We start from the raw sequence: 13,615 nt of genomic DNA, 5'->3' as shown, positions 1-13,615 counted from the left end.
CTGCTATGAAGCAGGATGTAGAATGAGACTTGGCAAAACACACATTTTAGCCATAAAGGATGCAATGTGGACTTGCTGTTTACTTCTGGTACTTGAACTCAGCCTGAGAGCTGTCCCTGAGCTTCTTTTTGCTTCTTGCTAGCACTCTACCGCTTTAACCGCAGTACCATTTCCGGGCTTTTCTGTTTATGTGGTACTGAGGAATCGAACTCAAGGCTTCATGCATGCTAGGCAAGCATTCTACCGCTAAGCCACATTCTCAGCCCAGGTCTGGGGTTTTGAGATGACACTTTAGGCACATCTGAGGATCAGACACTGTCACCTTTGAAGCAACAGAAGCAGGGGCCTCACTTGATCAATACAAGGCTTGTCTGATGGTAGAGAGTGGGGTGTCCCAGCCATGCACTGAGCACTGTAGACTCAGGCTGGAAAGGCCACCATGATGCTTGGGCTGGACAAGGCTGAAGCCTGGAGATTAGTTGGTGTTATCATGGGTGACAGAAAATCCACAGGCCATTAAAAGAAAAGTCTGATAAATAGAAATCCTTTAAAGGAGATCAGTTCCAACTTCCTAAGATTCCAAATGTAAGCTGCAAAAATTAATTCCTAAGTAAAGAGTGTCAATAAATCAAGAAGAGAGTCCTGCACCAGTGGCTCACACCAGTAATCCTCACTATTCAGGAGGCTGAGATCTGTGGATCATGGCTCAAAGCCAGCCCAGGCAGGAACGTGCTTGAGACCCTTATTTCCAATTAAATGCCAGAAAACTGGAAGTGGCACTGCTTCAAGGATAGCCCACGGCAGACAACAACAAAAGAACAGACCACTGAATAACTGGAGAGACACATGGTCCAAACATGTGAACATGGAAGGAGATGCAACTAACTGTTGAATCTCCATAAATTGTGTGTCATTGATTTTTCAACAGTGGCACAAGTGACTGTTCATTCTTTTTCTGATTCATATGTGCAAATCTCTTGTGTTGATGGTAATTCTTAGGGACATTTTTTGGTGGTTCATTATTTCTAGGATTGGGTTTATTTGACTAAGTTTTGGAATGTTAACATGCAGAAATATAGTTGATGTTGGATTCTTCTAGACCAGCAGCGTTTATGAATTAGTATGCCAGTAGGCCATACTCCCAGCCCCAGTTTCCACCTTTTAAGGGGCACAATAATAGTGGTTTAGAGTGGAAGTGAGGGAACAGAAGACACTGTACACAAGAAAGCACAAAAAAGATGACTTAGGGATGACCCTAACAACACTTGCCAAGAGCCCATTTCTGTATGTGGTCACATTCATAGGTACTGGAGTACTTCCACATATGAATTTAGGGGACACACCCATTACAATGCCACTCTCATTCCGTAGGCAGATCCCTGCTGACCCTGAGTACTGGACTTTGGGTGATGCAGTGATGTAATTCAGTGAGTGCTGGGGACACTAAGGTTTGCAGCAGGATCAGACAGCGTAGTCTGTCTCTGAGCACTGAGACATTGGGATACCTCCTTGGGGCTTCAAGTTTCCCTGTGACCTGGGCAGAAAGTTGTTGCAGCTACAGGCCCCCTAGTGCCAAAGCCTTTCCTAGCTGAGGTAGGCATTGCTCTTGTGATCTGCAGAGACCACAGAGTTTCCTGGTGAACCTTGGTGGCCAGATCCTGGTCAGTGGGAGCAAGGCATGCCCAGAATAGGTCTTTAGCATCCAGAGTGGGAGAGGTATGGGCAGAAGAGAGAGGAGTAGGCATCCTCATGTGTAACCAAGTGTAAAACACCAGTGTGGATCCACTAACAGGGCCAAGCCTCTTGGAGGCTCTGGCTAGTGAGGCTCCACATGCTTCACATAGAATCTGTGCCACTTCAGGGCCAGACACACATGACACACACACCCCCTTCCCGGATCTGTAGTGCACCTACCCACCCCGTGTGGCCTGGGCTTATGTTCACAGGACTGTTAGATGCCCTGAGTAGTTCTTTGGGTTCTGACCCTGTGTGGGAATCTGAGTGTGAAGAGGCTCTGCAATTACAGGATCAGGGGTCACTTCACCTGGACTTCATCTTCCCTTCTACACGTGCAATTAAACACACATAGCAGGTTGTTGTGAGGTTTTCACTTTTTTGAAGAGGAGATTTGCCCATGGTTAGTGCTGAGAGAATAACCGTTTCCATTTATTGCGAGATGACAGCCATCAGAAACCATTCTGAAGTTGGCATCACTGTAGGTCAGGGACACTGAGCACTGTAATCACAGTCATCTGAGGAGGCATAAGGGAGAAAGTGGCAAGACCTGATATGGAAAGATGGTCACTGGGTTTATGTTAGTAGCTGAGTAAACAAGGTCTCTGGGACACAAAAACGCAGACTCTGGCTGGCCATGGTCCAGGTAGCACTGGGCTGTGGAGTGACTTGTAAGCTATGCTGAGGAGGCACCATGGTGTCACCAGGCAAATGACTTCTTAACCACCAGGAGTTATCCTGTGTTAGCCAGTGCTCTGTTTCAGACAAGATCCTCACCTAGGCAGCCACACAGACACCTGTGGCCTCCTTTGCTCCCATGAGGCAGGATGCAGAAGATGTGGCAACATACATTTTGGCCATAAACGATGCCTCGTGTACTGGCTGTTTACTCATTTCCTGAAAAAAGGCTAAGAATAATCCTATTCCATTAATTTTTTTTTTTTTTTGGTCAGTCCTGGGGCTTGGACTCAGGGTCTGAGCGCTGTCCCTGGCTTCTTTTTGCTCAAGGCTAGCACTCTGCCACTTGAGCCACAGCGCCACTTCTGGCCATTTTTGCTATATGTGGTGCTATAGAATTGAACCCAGGGCCTCATGTGTATGAGGCAAGCACTCTTGCCACTAGGCCATATCCCCAGCCCCCCATCTCAGTTAAAATGTGTCTTTTGACCTTAGTCTTAAAAGGACCCCATCTCTTAGATGAGAAACGGGGCTGTTTCTCCCACACATTTTCCTTATTTTCTTGCTGAAGTTTAAACTCTCCATCAATGCATAACTATCTCTTGGTTTTGTTATTGGTTCCATAATTTGGTTCCATAATTGGTTCCATAATTGTAGAGGGAAAAATAATCTCATTTTTGTCAGATATGAGTAACAATGGGAAGCGAATTCATCCTAAGAGTGTTCTGGGAACTCAATCTTTTTAAAGATTGAAGTAAAGTTCACATGATACAGAAGGACTTGAACACTTTAGTAATGCACACTGCCATGTTGTGTGTCTATTTGTCTTACTTTGCTTGTTTCCATTGAATTGCTGTTGTGCATAATGTTGCTAACATATATTCACACATTTCTGTGTGAGTGTTTTCACTTGTGTCAGCATATTTATGTGTTTTCTCTGTTTCTGAAGTGTTGTCTTGTTGTTTTGATTCTTATGTCCCTCATGGGTAGTGATGTTGAACAAGTTCTTTGTTTTGGATTTTGGGGGGAGGGTTTCACTGTGTGGCCTTGAACTCATGATCTTCAAGGTACACCAGATGGTTGCAACCAACCAACAGAGCATGGGGCAACTTGATTGTGGCGTCCTGCTCACCTGTGGGGTTGCTAGGGTATATGAAGGCATGTGTGAAGCCACTGGTGTTGGAGGGTGACTGAATCTCTGCAGAGAGGCTCACCATGTCCATCCCAGGAGACATGGAGGTGCAGGCTCACAGTATCTGGCTCTAAGGAGATGCTGTCCATCTGGAGCACACCTGCACAAGGTCATCCATGAGTGTCTAGCCTCTACCGGTAGCCACTGAGTACTGAAGCTTCAGAGGCTAAACAGAAGAGGTCAGGAAAGGTCACTGTGATGTATGGGCTGGACAAAGCTGAAGCCTGGAGATTAGTAGGTGCTATGGTGGGTGACAGAAAATCCACTAGCCATCAAAGAAAAGTCCGATAAGTTGAACTGCTTCAAAGGAAATCAGTGCAAACCTCCTAAGATTTCCAAGATAAGATGCCAAATTCTCCAGAGAAAAAGCACCCAAGATAGGCTGCCAAACTCTCCAGAGACAAAGCACTCATTAATTCCTAAGAATGGAGATTCAATAAATTTATAATAAACCACTGAATGACCTGAGAGACACACAGTCTAAAGATGTGAACAAGGAAAGAAACATAACTACTTGTTGAAGCTCTATAGTTTATTCTAGATATTAGTAAGGAAAGTGCACAGTAGTTTTGAGTTCATCTACCATTTCTACATTCTAAACTACATTTTAGGGTTGGCTGTGAATCCTGGCCACTCACATGTGCTAGCCAAGTCTTCTTGAATGACTTTTACATTTAGTTCATTTCTACCTTCTCAGTCCAAAATTTGGGAAGCCATTGTAGAGTTAAAACAGATGTATTATGCTGTGACCCATTTGTTCTATTTTTAGGTATTTCCTCAATAGTTGGACTCTGCCCTGTGCTCAATGACTCCTTCAGTGTTTCAATGAGAAGGCACCCAAGAGAATATCTGTAGGAACCTGTGGAAAGTGTCCATACATACAGTGGGTCTCTATGATGCTGTCCCAAGTGCTAGTGCGCCCTCTGCCATTTTCTTAGGAAATGACAGGTGTGACATGTGAACATGTGTGGAACTGTGTTTTTTGTTTTTTGTTTTTGTTTTTTTCTTAATTCTGTGTGTGGGTGCTGTTGATAGGAATTGAATTTAGGACTTGGGTGCTGTTCTTTAGCTTTTCTACTTAAGATTGTGCTGCACTGCTTGAGCCACAGCCCGTCTTCTGGCTTCAATTTGTCTAAGAGAGAGAGTGTGTGTGTGTGTGTGTGTGTGTGTGTGTGTGTGTATTTTGTATTTTGTCTCTGTGTTTTCCAGCATCAATTTCATCTCTTAAGATCTCCTTACTCTGTTTCTTGTGTATTATTTGGGCTGGCAGGGATGAGGTCAGAGTGAGGGAAGGAAGGAGGCAGGGAGGAAGAATGAGAGAACAGGTTTTTCATTCATTTTTGCAGTGTGTGAGGGAGCATGAAGGTGCAAATAAACTAATCTTGGATGGGAGCTTTTTGTGAAGATAGCGCTTGTTGTCTATGAATTCCTGGCCATTGTATTCCATGGCAGTTTGCCTGCCTCCCCGTTTTTAATTTTTGAAAAAAATATTTGTTGATGAAGTCAGGAGAAGATTGAATGTTTTAATTTAAATTCATCCTTCACCAACTAGGTTGTTATAAAGGTCTAACAGAGACCCATGTTATAACAAAGGTATTTCTCCCTTCTACCTGGAAAACGGAATAATGAATAAGCATCAATAAAACCCAACCTGTTTATTCTTGTTTTGTTTTGCTCTCTGGTCTTGTCTGTCCTCCTCCCTGTTCTCCCTCCCCTCGCCCCTTCATCTGCCAAGCCTAACAGTGACAGTAATCCGGGATGCATGGAAGTGGCCATGTGATGCCTCTAGTCGCGGTCCCTAACAAGCGTCCGTGAAGCTCCAGGCCTGTTTGTGCCAGTGGGTTCAACAGTTCTAGGGGAAGCAGAGACCCTTAGAGCCTTTATAAAATACTCCATTTCTTAACTAGTAATTACAATAATACGTAAAATGTTTAGACTGGGATATAGTCTTATTTTCTATTTTTCACAACACACATGAGCCACCATCTTCTGAAGTCCATATGTTTCACTTAGCTCAAAAGAGACATAAGGTCCTCACTTCCATAGATTATAATCTCAGGGAAACAATAGAATTCGGACATAAAATATACCAGAGATAACCATCTGTATTAACCATCTGTAGCATCTGTAGCAGATTCAAGAGCTCTTTAGTAGCAACAGAAGCCAGGGATGAGCAATAAACTGTGCCACAGGAAGTTGTGTTCATTTAAATCTTCAACCCACACGGCAAAAACTTCATAAAATCCAGTTTCATTAGATTCTAGTTAACAGTGCTTTAACTATAAACACAGAACTAGGACTTTATGAGCTATGTAGTATGACAACTACAATTTTTAAAAAAATTGTGAATAAATGACTTTGTAAAACAGCAAAATATCTTTTTAAAACTACAATTTTAAGTCAGGTGCCAGTGCCTTATGCCTGTGATCCTAGCTTCCTAGGAAGCTGAGATCTGAGTATCCTGGTTCAAAGTCAGCCAGAACAGGAACGTCTGTGATACTTTTTTTTTTTTTTGGCCAGTCCTGGGCCTTGGACTCAGGGCCTGAGCACTGTCCCTGGCTTCTTCCCGCTCAAGGCTAGCACTCTGCCACTTGAGCCACAGCGCCGCTTCTGGCCGTTTTCTGTATATGTGGTGCTGGGGAATCGAACCTAGGGCCTCGTGTATCCGAGGCAGGCACTCTTGCCACTAGGCTATATCCCCAGCCCTCTGTGATACTTCTATCTACAATAAACTACAAAAAAAAACTGGATGTAGAGCTGTGATTCAGGTGATAGAGTGCTAGCCTTTAGCACAAAAGGTCAAGGATAGTTGATCAAGGCCTGGGATCAAGTCCCAGAACTGGACACACACACACACACACACACACACACACACACACACACACACCCCACCACCACCCCCCCCCCCCCCGCGACTTTATATGTATTTATTGCCAGTCCTGGGCCTTTGACTCAGGGCTTGAGCACTGTCTTCTGCTTCTTTTTGCTCAAGTCTAGCTCTCTGCCTCTTGATCCACAGAACCACTTCTGGCCATTTTCTATATATATGTGGTGCTGAGTAATTGAGCCCAGGGCTTCATGTTTACGAAGCAAGCACTCTGGCCACTAGGCCATATTCCCAGCCCTAAACCCTACAACTTTATAATGTAGATGTTTCTAATTTAATATAGTCATAAATTTATATCGCTAAATTGTGCCCTAAAATTCTAATGTTTGTGTACAAATATGGAATCACTTGTTAAAATGTAGGGGACTTAACTATTCTAACATGATGAAATGTACATTTGAATAGTAGTGGACTATAGATGAAGATCCAGAAATGGGCACACATGTAAGTAGCCCCCAGTTTTCATTGTAGTTCTTCATTTTCATATTATAACAAATTCAGTGACTTGTTCTACTCACATTAGTTGTTGGGAGGAAAGCTATTCCCCTAAAGCAAGAGATAACTGTTGTAGGGAGCAGCCGACTCCATCTTGATTAGGGAAACTCTTGGGGAGACGTGGAACCTCCTCCCTCCAACCCCGTAACAATAATAACCTCAGACTGTTGTTGATCGTAGGAAAGTCCTGGAGACTGTTATCTCCAATGAACCACCAGAAAGCCGGAAGTGTCACTGTGGCTTAAGTGGTAGAGCACTAGCCTTGAGCTGAAGAGTTTAGGGACAGCACCCAAGGCCAGAGTTCAAGTGCAGTGACAAAAAAAAAATGGAAAAAGAAAAATTGGAATCAGTGTCAAATCAAATAATTTGACAATAATAGCCACAGTGCTTGTTAATTCATAAGAGCAATGAATTCCCCAGAAAGAGAATCAGAGTGACTAATGTCTAATTAAACAGTGAGCTAGTTTCCTCAGCTATAAACAGAAATAATCTCTCTGCTCACTGTAAAGGGCTGCTAAAATTCAAATGCAATTACTCTTTTATCTAGTGCCTTACACTGCACTTACAGTGTAAGTCTAGGGCTGGTGGCTCACACCTGTAATCTTGATTACTCAATAGGCTGAGATCTGAGGATCCTGGCTAGAAGTCAGCTTGGTGAAGAATAGCCTCTGATATTCTTATCTCCAATAAACTACTCAGAAGAATCCAGAAGTGGTGCTGTTGCTCAAGTGTAGAAGGCTAGCCTTGAGCACAAAGAGGCTCAGGGACTGTGCCCAGGCCCTGAGTTTGAGCCCCACAACCAACAGAAAACAAAGCCCAAGGACCTGGGTAGGGAGGCGGACCAGTGTACTCTTCATGCTATATTATCAAAATGTTTTTGTTTTGTTATTTTCACTTTTCGAGTTTGAAGAGCTATTTCATACTCCCATTAATCATGTTAATCAGGTATACTTTTGTTATTGAAAGTTCTAGATAATATTTGAAGTACTGGAATATGTGAAATTTTACTGTGGGGAAGAATATGAAATTTATAACCTGAAACATTTTCAGTGAATAACTTCCAGCAAATTGTAATTAAATGTAGGTGTCAAAAAATAATTAGCACTTTGTCTCAGACCAGGGCTTTTTATTAGCCAGCAGGCCTTCAACAAAAGCACTCAACTGAGTCATCTTAGCGTCTCTTAGGCTCACTATCATAGTGTATGTAGTTTTAGTATAGGAGAGTTAACATAATCACTTATAGTTAACCAAACTGTACTCTTATAAAAACACTTCTATGTCATTAAACACTGGAATTCCTACTATGCGAGATATGTATTATAAAAAAGAACAGGAAAATGTACAGAAGTTAAAAATGTTTCTGAGTCATAAGAGTCATGTACTACACAAACAAGATTCAGAGGGAAGGGTGACATTGCAGTAACTGCATGCATCAGGTTTTAAGATATTTTTGCTGTAATGATTACTTTTTATAATTAAAATGACACAGAAGTGTTAATTTATTTAAGAAAAAGTAACTTAGAAATGCAATATGGAAATTTTGGCCAGAGACAGACCTCAGCAAATCTTTGCCTATTTTTTGCTTTTGCTGATAAAGTGTCATTTTTGTAGTAACATTTTAAAGTCACAATGTATGTACAGAAATATTTGTAACTGTACATCAGCTTCATTTTGACTGAATGATCTCTTTCAAAAGTACAGAAATTTAATGTTTTACAAAGTTAAAAACATATTTGCAACAAAGAATATATATATGTAATTAAGAATGGATATCCAGAAAAGTTACCCTTTAAAAACATAAAAATAAAATAGAATTCTCATTTTTTCTACAATTTTCTTTTTTTTTTTTTTTGGCCAGTCCTGGGGCTTGAACTCAGGGCCTGAGCACTATCCCTGGCTTCTCTTTGCTCAAGGCTAGCACTCTGCCACTTGAGCCATAGCGCCACTTCTGGCCTTTTTTTTTTTTTATATATGTGGTGCTGAGGAATCGAACCCAGGGCTTCATGTATACGAGGTGAGCACTTTACCACTAGGGCACATTACCAGCCCTTTTTCTATAATTTTCTATAGTGGAAGGCCACTGGTCTCTAATGCAATTGCCAAAAATTTGTGGATAACTTACAAGGCATTAGTTTTACAAGGAAAGCATGAAAGTTTTGGAAAAATAATTTTAAAAGTAAGCCATGACAGAGCTGTTTCCCTGAGGAGGGAGGAGCCTTTAATCCTAGCTACTCAGGAGACTGGGATCTGAGGATTGTGGTTCAAAGCCAGCCCCAGCAGGAAAGCCAGTGAGAATCTTAGCTCCAAGTAATCACCTAAAAGGTGGGGAGGGAGCTGTGGCTCAAGTGGTAGAGTGCTAGCCTTGAGCAGAGAAGCTCAGAGACAGTGCCTAGGACCTGAGTATAAGCCTCAGGAGTGACACACAACACACATACATACAAACACACAGTACAGGAACTTTCTGGGCAGTTTTGGGGCTCAACAAATTAACAATGAAACTAAAACGTTTCTGCCTAGCAAAAGACATAGTTACTAAGCTAAAAAGGCAGCCTACAGCATGGGAGATCTTTACCTTTTCATAAGAGCCTAATATCCAGAATATACAAGGAGCTAGCCCCTCCATAAATTACCAAAGAATAATGGGAAAAAGGGGTAGAGACTTATCAGAAGAAAAAGTAAGAATGGCCTCTTAACACATGAGAAAATGTTCAACATCTCTATCCATAAAGAAAATGGAAACCAACACTGTATTTAGTGGGAACAAATGAAGAGGGAGTAACACTGTTCGACAAGAAATGTAACCATTACCTTAAGTAACTGTAACCCCTCTGTACATCGGCTTTACAATAAAATTTAATTAAATAAAGAAACTATGTTTAGATTTCATCTCATCCCACTTAGTTTGGGCAGCATAGAGAAAACGAGCACTAAAAAATCTTGGTGGGGATTCTGGGGGGAAAAGGAACCCTGGTGCACTGTTGGAGGGGATATAAACTAGTGAAATCACACTGGAAGGCACTTTGAAGATTCCTCAAAACACTAAATATCAAACTTCACTATGACCTAATGATAGATAGCACTTTGGGGTATCTACCTAGAACATTGGAAGTCAGGGTATGTTAAAGACACTTGAACATGCATACTCCTTATGGCACTAATCATGACAGCCAAGGCATGAAACTAGACCAGATGCCCTATAATGGATCAATGAGTCAAGAAAATAAGATATTTGGATACAGACAGATAGATACAAATTTTACTCACCTGCTAGGAAGAAAAATGTTATATCATTTGCAGGGAAACAGATAGACCTAGAAAAATTATGGTAAGTGAAGTAAGTCAGGTTCAGAGAGACAAACATCACTTTTTATTGTTGTTGGTGGTCATGGGTCTTGAACTCAGGGCCTGGGCACTGTCCCTGAGCTTTTTCACTGAAGGCTAGTGTTCTACCACATGAGCCACATCACTACTTCCTGTTTTCTAGTAGTTAATTGGAGATAAGAGTATAATAAAAGCCAAGTCAAATTTTAAAGAAGCGTTTGTGAAAATATTAAACAATTAAGTCAGTAATGCAAAACAATGCAATGCCTAAACAAAAGACTTGTGTGTACTGTTAAAAAGAAATCAGTTAATGTGCTCTTTACATGACTTATGCAAATGGAACCCCTCTACACATCACTTTTATAATAACTATAAAAATACAGTTTCCATTGGTGCGCATACAGGAGCAGTTATTTGTAGCTTTTCATTGTAATACTAAGTATCCTCTCAGTGGAAGCATTCTTTTGTTCTGGTTTATTCAGATAGGTTTGTGTTTTGGTTTTGAAACCTTGTACTGCTCATCAAGTTGGAATATTTTTGACATTAGACATTTAAAACATGAAAAATATAAATAAATTGTTTTAGCAGGGTCTTGATAATTTAAAGGAAAGATCCTTCCCAGCTTTACCACTGTTGATCTGTGAATGAATTTCTAGTACTGTTTCTTGGAATTTTCCTGAAACAGAATCTCTCAGTGCAAGGGGATTGTCCTTGGGAATGTAGTTGTGTGCCTGGTTATATGTTATTTTATGTGGTAGCAGCTGTCTTGAAGGGTCTGGAGTTGGGTAAACAACTGTAAAAGAAAACAAAACAAAAACAACTGTTTGAAGGCCAAGCCTTCCTATAGTTGGAAGAGCAATGCCTGACTTGACACTTTGCTTTCTCAGCTCGCACTGATCACGGAAAGAGACTTTGTTCTCCATGGGGATTCTTATTTCTTTCTCTGTTACAAACCCATCTTCTTTACCACGGTTATTAATATTTGTTTTCACCTGTTTTTCATAAAATGTAGGACCAAAGTACTGTGGGGTAATCAATGCACAGTTCACTTTTGTAAGGTCCTCCCCCGAGGGCTACATGTTGATAGAAGCCCCGCCCAACTGTCTCCGCCCGGTTACCTAGGTGACCCGCACACCTGGGGGCGGTGGTCTCCCCGCCCCCGAGGTCACATCCGGGCCCCACCTCCCCATCCCCGCCCTACGGAAGCCCTCGCCCGGGGGCCGCTCGCTCTGTCCCGCCTCGTGTGTGCGCCCTGAGCGTGGCCGCTGGTCAGGGAATGAGCTCTCCTCTTCGGCCTGAGACCGCGTGGCGCCCTCCTTTCCCGGCTCCTGCTCCACACACCCAGCAGCTATCAGGTAACGAATGCGCCGTGAGGGAAGGCGGAGGTTCTCGTCCTCCTTAGAGGGTTCTTGAACTTTCGGTGGTTCGTGTCTGGGGGAGGTGGAGTGAACTTAGTTTAACCGAGGCTCTGAACTCCAGCTGGCCGCGGCTTCTCCCGCGTTGTCCCGGGTGTTTACCCGCCGCCTCCCGGCCTGGTGTCTTCTTTATGACCCGCATTTGCACTGCGTGCGCCTGGGGGGGGGCGGGGGGGACCCGGGTCTGGTAGGGGCGCCCCCCGCCCCCATCGCCACCCGGACTCGGGGAGATCTGCCCTCCCCTCGCCGCGCTTCCAGCCCCTGCTTCCGGCGGTCCCGCGGCCCCCGCCGCCGGCACGGACCTATGGGTCGGCGCGCGCCGCACCGAGTCCGGGTCCTCCCGGTTCCGGGGCGCAGGCTCGGGGTGCTGGCCCTGCCAACCCGAAACGCCTGCTCGGGGACGGGCGGTGCCGGGCCGAGGGCGCACCGACCAGGGACTGGAGGCCTCTGGGCGCCGGGCGCCGCCCCTCCCCGCCCGGGGCCCGGCAGGTGCGCGCGCCTCTTCCAGCCCGTCGTGCGCTTCCGGAGCCGAGCCCCGGGCCGGCGCCGTCCGCAGCCGCGCTCCTCCGCCCTCAGCGCCGGCCGCAGCTCTCCTCCCTTCTGCCCGCACAGCAGGCGGCCCTGGCATGGCGCGGGGTCCCGGCGCCTCCCCGAAGGCAGCGTCGCTGAACCACGCGCTGGGGAGGAGCAGAGGCGCCCGAAGGACTCCCGGCCCTCAGTGTGCTCGGAAGACGGAGAATGAGACGGAAAGGGGGCGAACTGGACGTCTGCTTTTGGTGAGTCAACACGCTGCCTAAACCACATGCTGTTGAAAATGAACTTTGGCAAGATAGGCGATATTTGGGTTAGGCTTCAGGCGTAGGGCTTGGTGTTAATGGTAGGATTAAAATTTGATTAGGGTAAGCAAACCCTAATCCATACCCTAAGCCACTCAGGAATCCTATGCCTTACTTGAAAGTTTCATTAACTAAACTCACACAATAACTGTGCCAAACACAGCAACCCTAACCCAGTCCTCAAAGCTGGGAGAGAGAACTGGTTTGCTGGTGTGGTTTTTGTTCTTTCCTCCATCTGGCCTGTTTCCCGACAGTGTTGAGGGTCTGTGTGGGCTGCAGGCCTTTGTAACAGCTGGCTGCGAGCAGACTGCTAATGCTGATAAACACTCCAAGATTCCATCCTTCAGTATGTGGCTTCTCAGATAATTTACACATATCTAACAATATGACTGGGTTAGGGGTCGGTTGTTGATGTCACTAAGGACTGGTGGTAGTAGGGCTACTCAGAGTGGGCATTAGCATAAAGATTTATTTATGGTTTGGAAATAGATTAGGCAGGTGTTGGGTTTTCCATTAACCTTACAGAGCAGGTTAGTGTTAGGGACTAAGTTAGGGTTAGGATCACTATTACAGACAGATAGTAAATGGTGGTTAAGGAATGAGTCAGGCTTAGGGTTAGGGAATGTGGTAGACAAAGGATGGGGTTAGTGAGCCTGTTAGGGAAGATTTCAGGATCATGGTTTAGGAAGGGTTGAGGGTTAGGGAATGAGAATTAACTTTGTGGAATGAGTTTGAGTTATGAGATGTGTTATGGAGTGGTTTACAAAACAACTTATGGAACAGGTAAGGATTAAGAACATGTTAAGGAAGGGGCTAGGGTGAGAGTTAGGCAATGTGTTCTATATGAATGTGTTAGGTACACAATTGTGAATTGTGCGGAGTTTGGTTAGTGAATGGCCACAATTGTATGGATTTTGGTTAGTGAATGGCTTAGGGTGAGGCATGAGGTTGGTGAGTAGCTTAAGATGTGGGGTTGGGTTGGAGCACATTAGGGTGTGAGTACTGGCTAGAGTTAGTGTGCACAGTGGGGATCCATGTTATGGTATGGGGTAGGGGT

Source organism: Perognathus longimembris, chromosome 22 (genome assembly GCF_023159225.1).
Source record: "Perognathus longimembris pacificus isolate PPM17 chromosome 22, ASM2315922v1, whole genome shotgun sequence".
Lineage (NCBI taxonomy): Eukaryota > Metazoa > Chordata > Mammalia > Rodentia > Heteromyidae > Perognathus > Perognathus longimembris.
The sequence above is the reverse complement of the archived record's forward strand: the minus strand, read 5'-3'. Positions refer to the sequence as shown.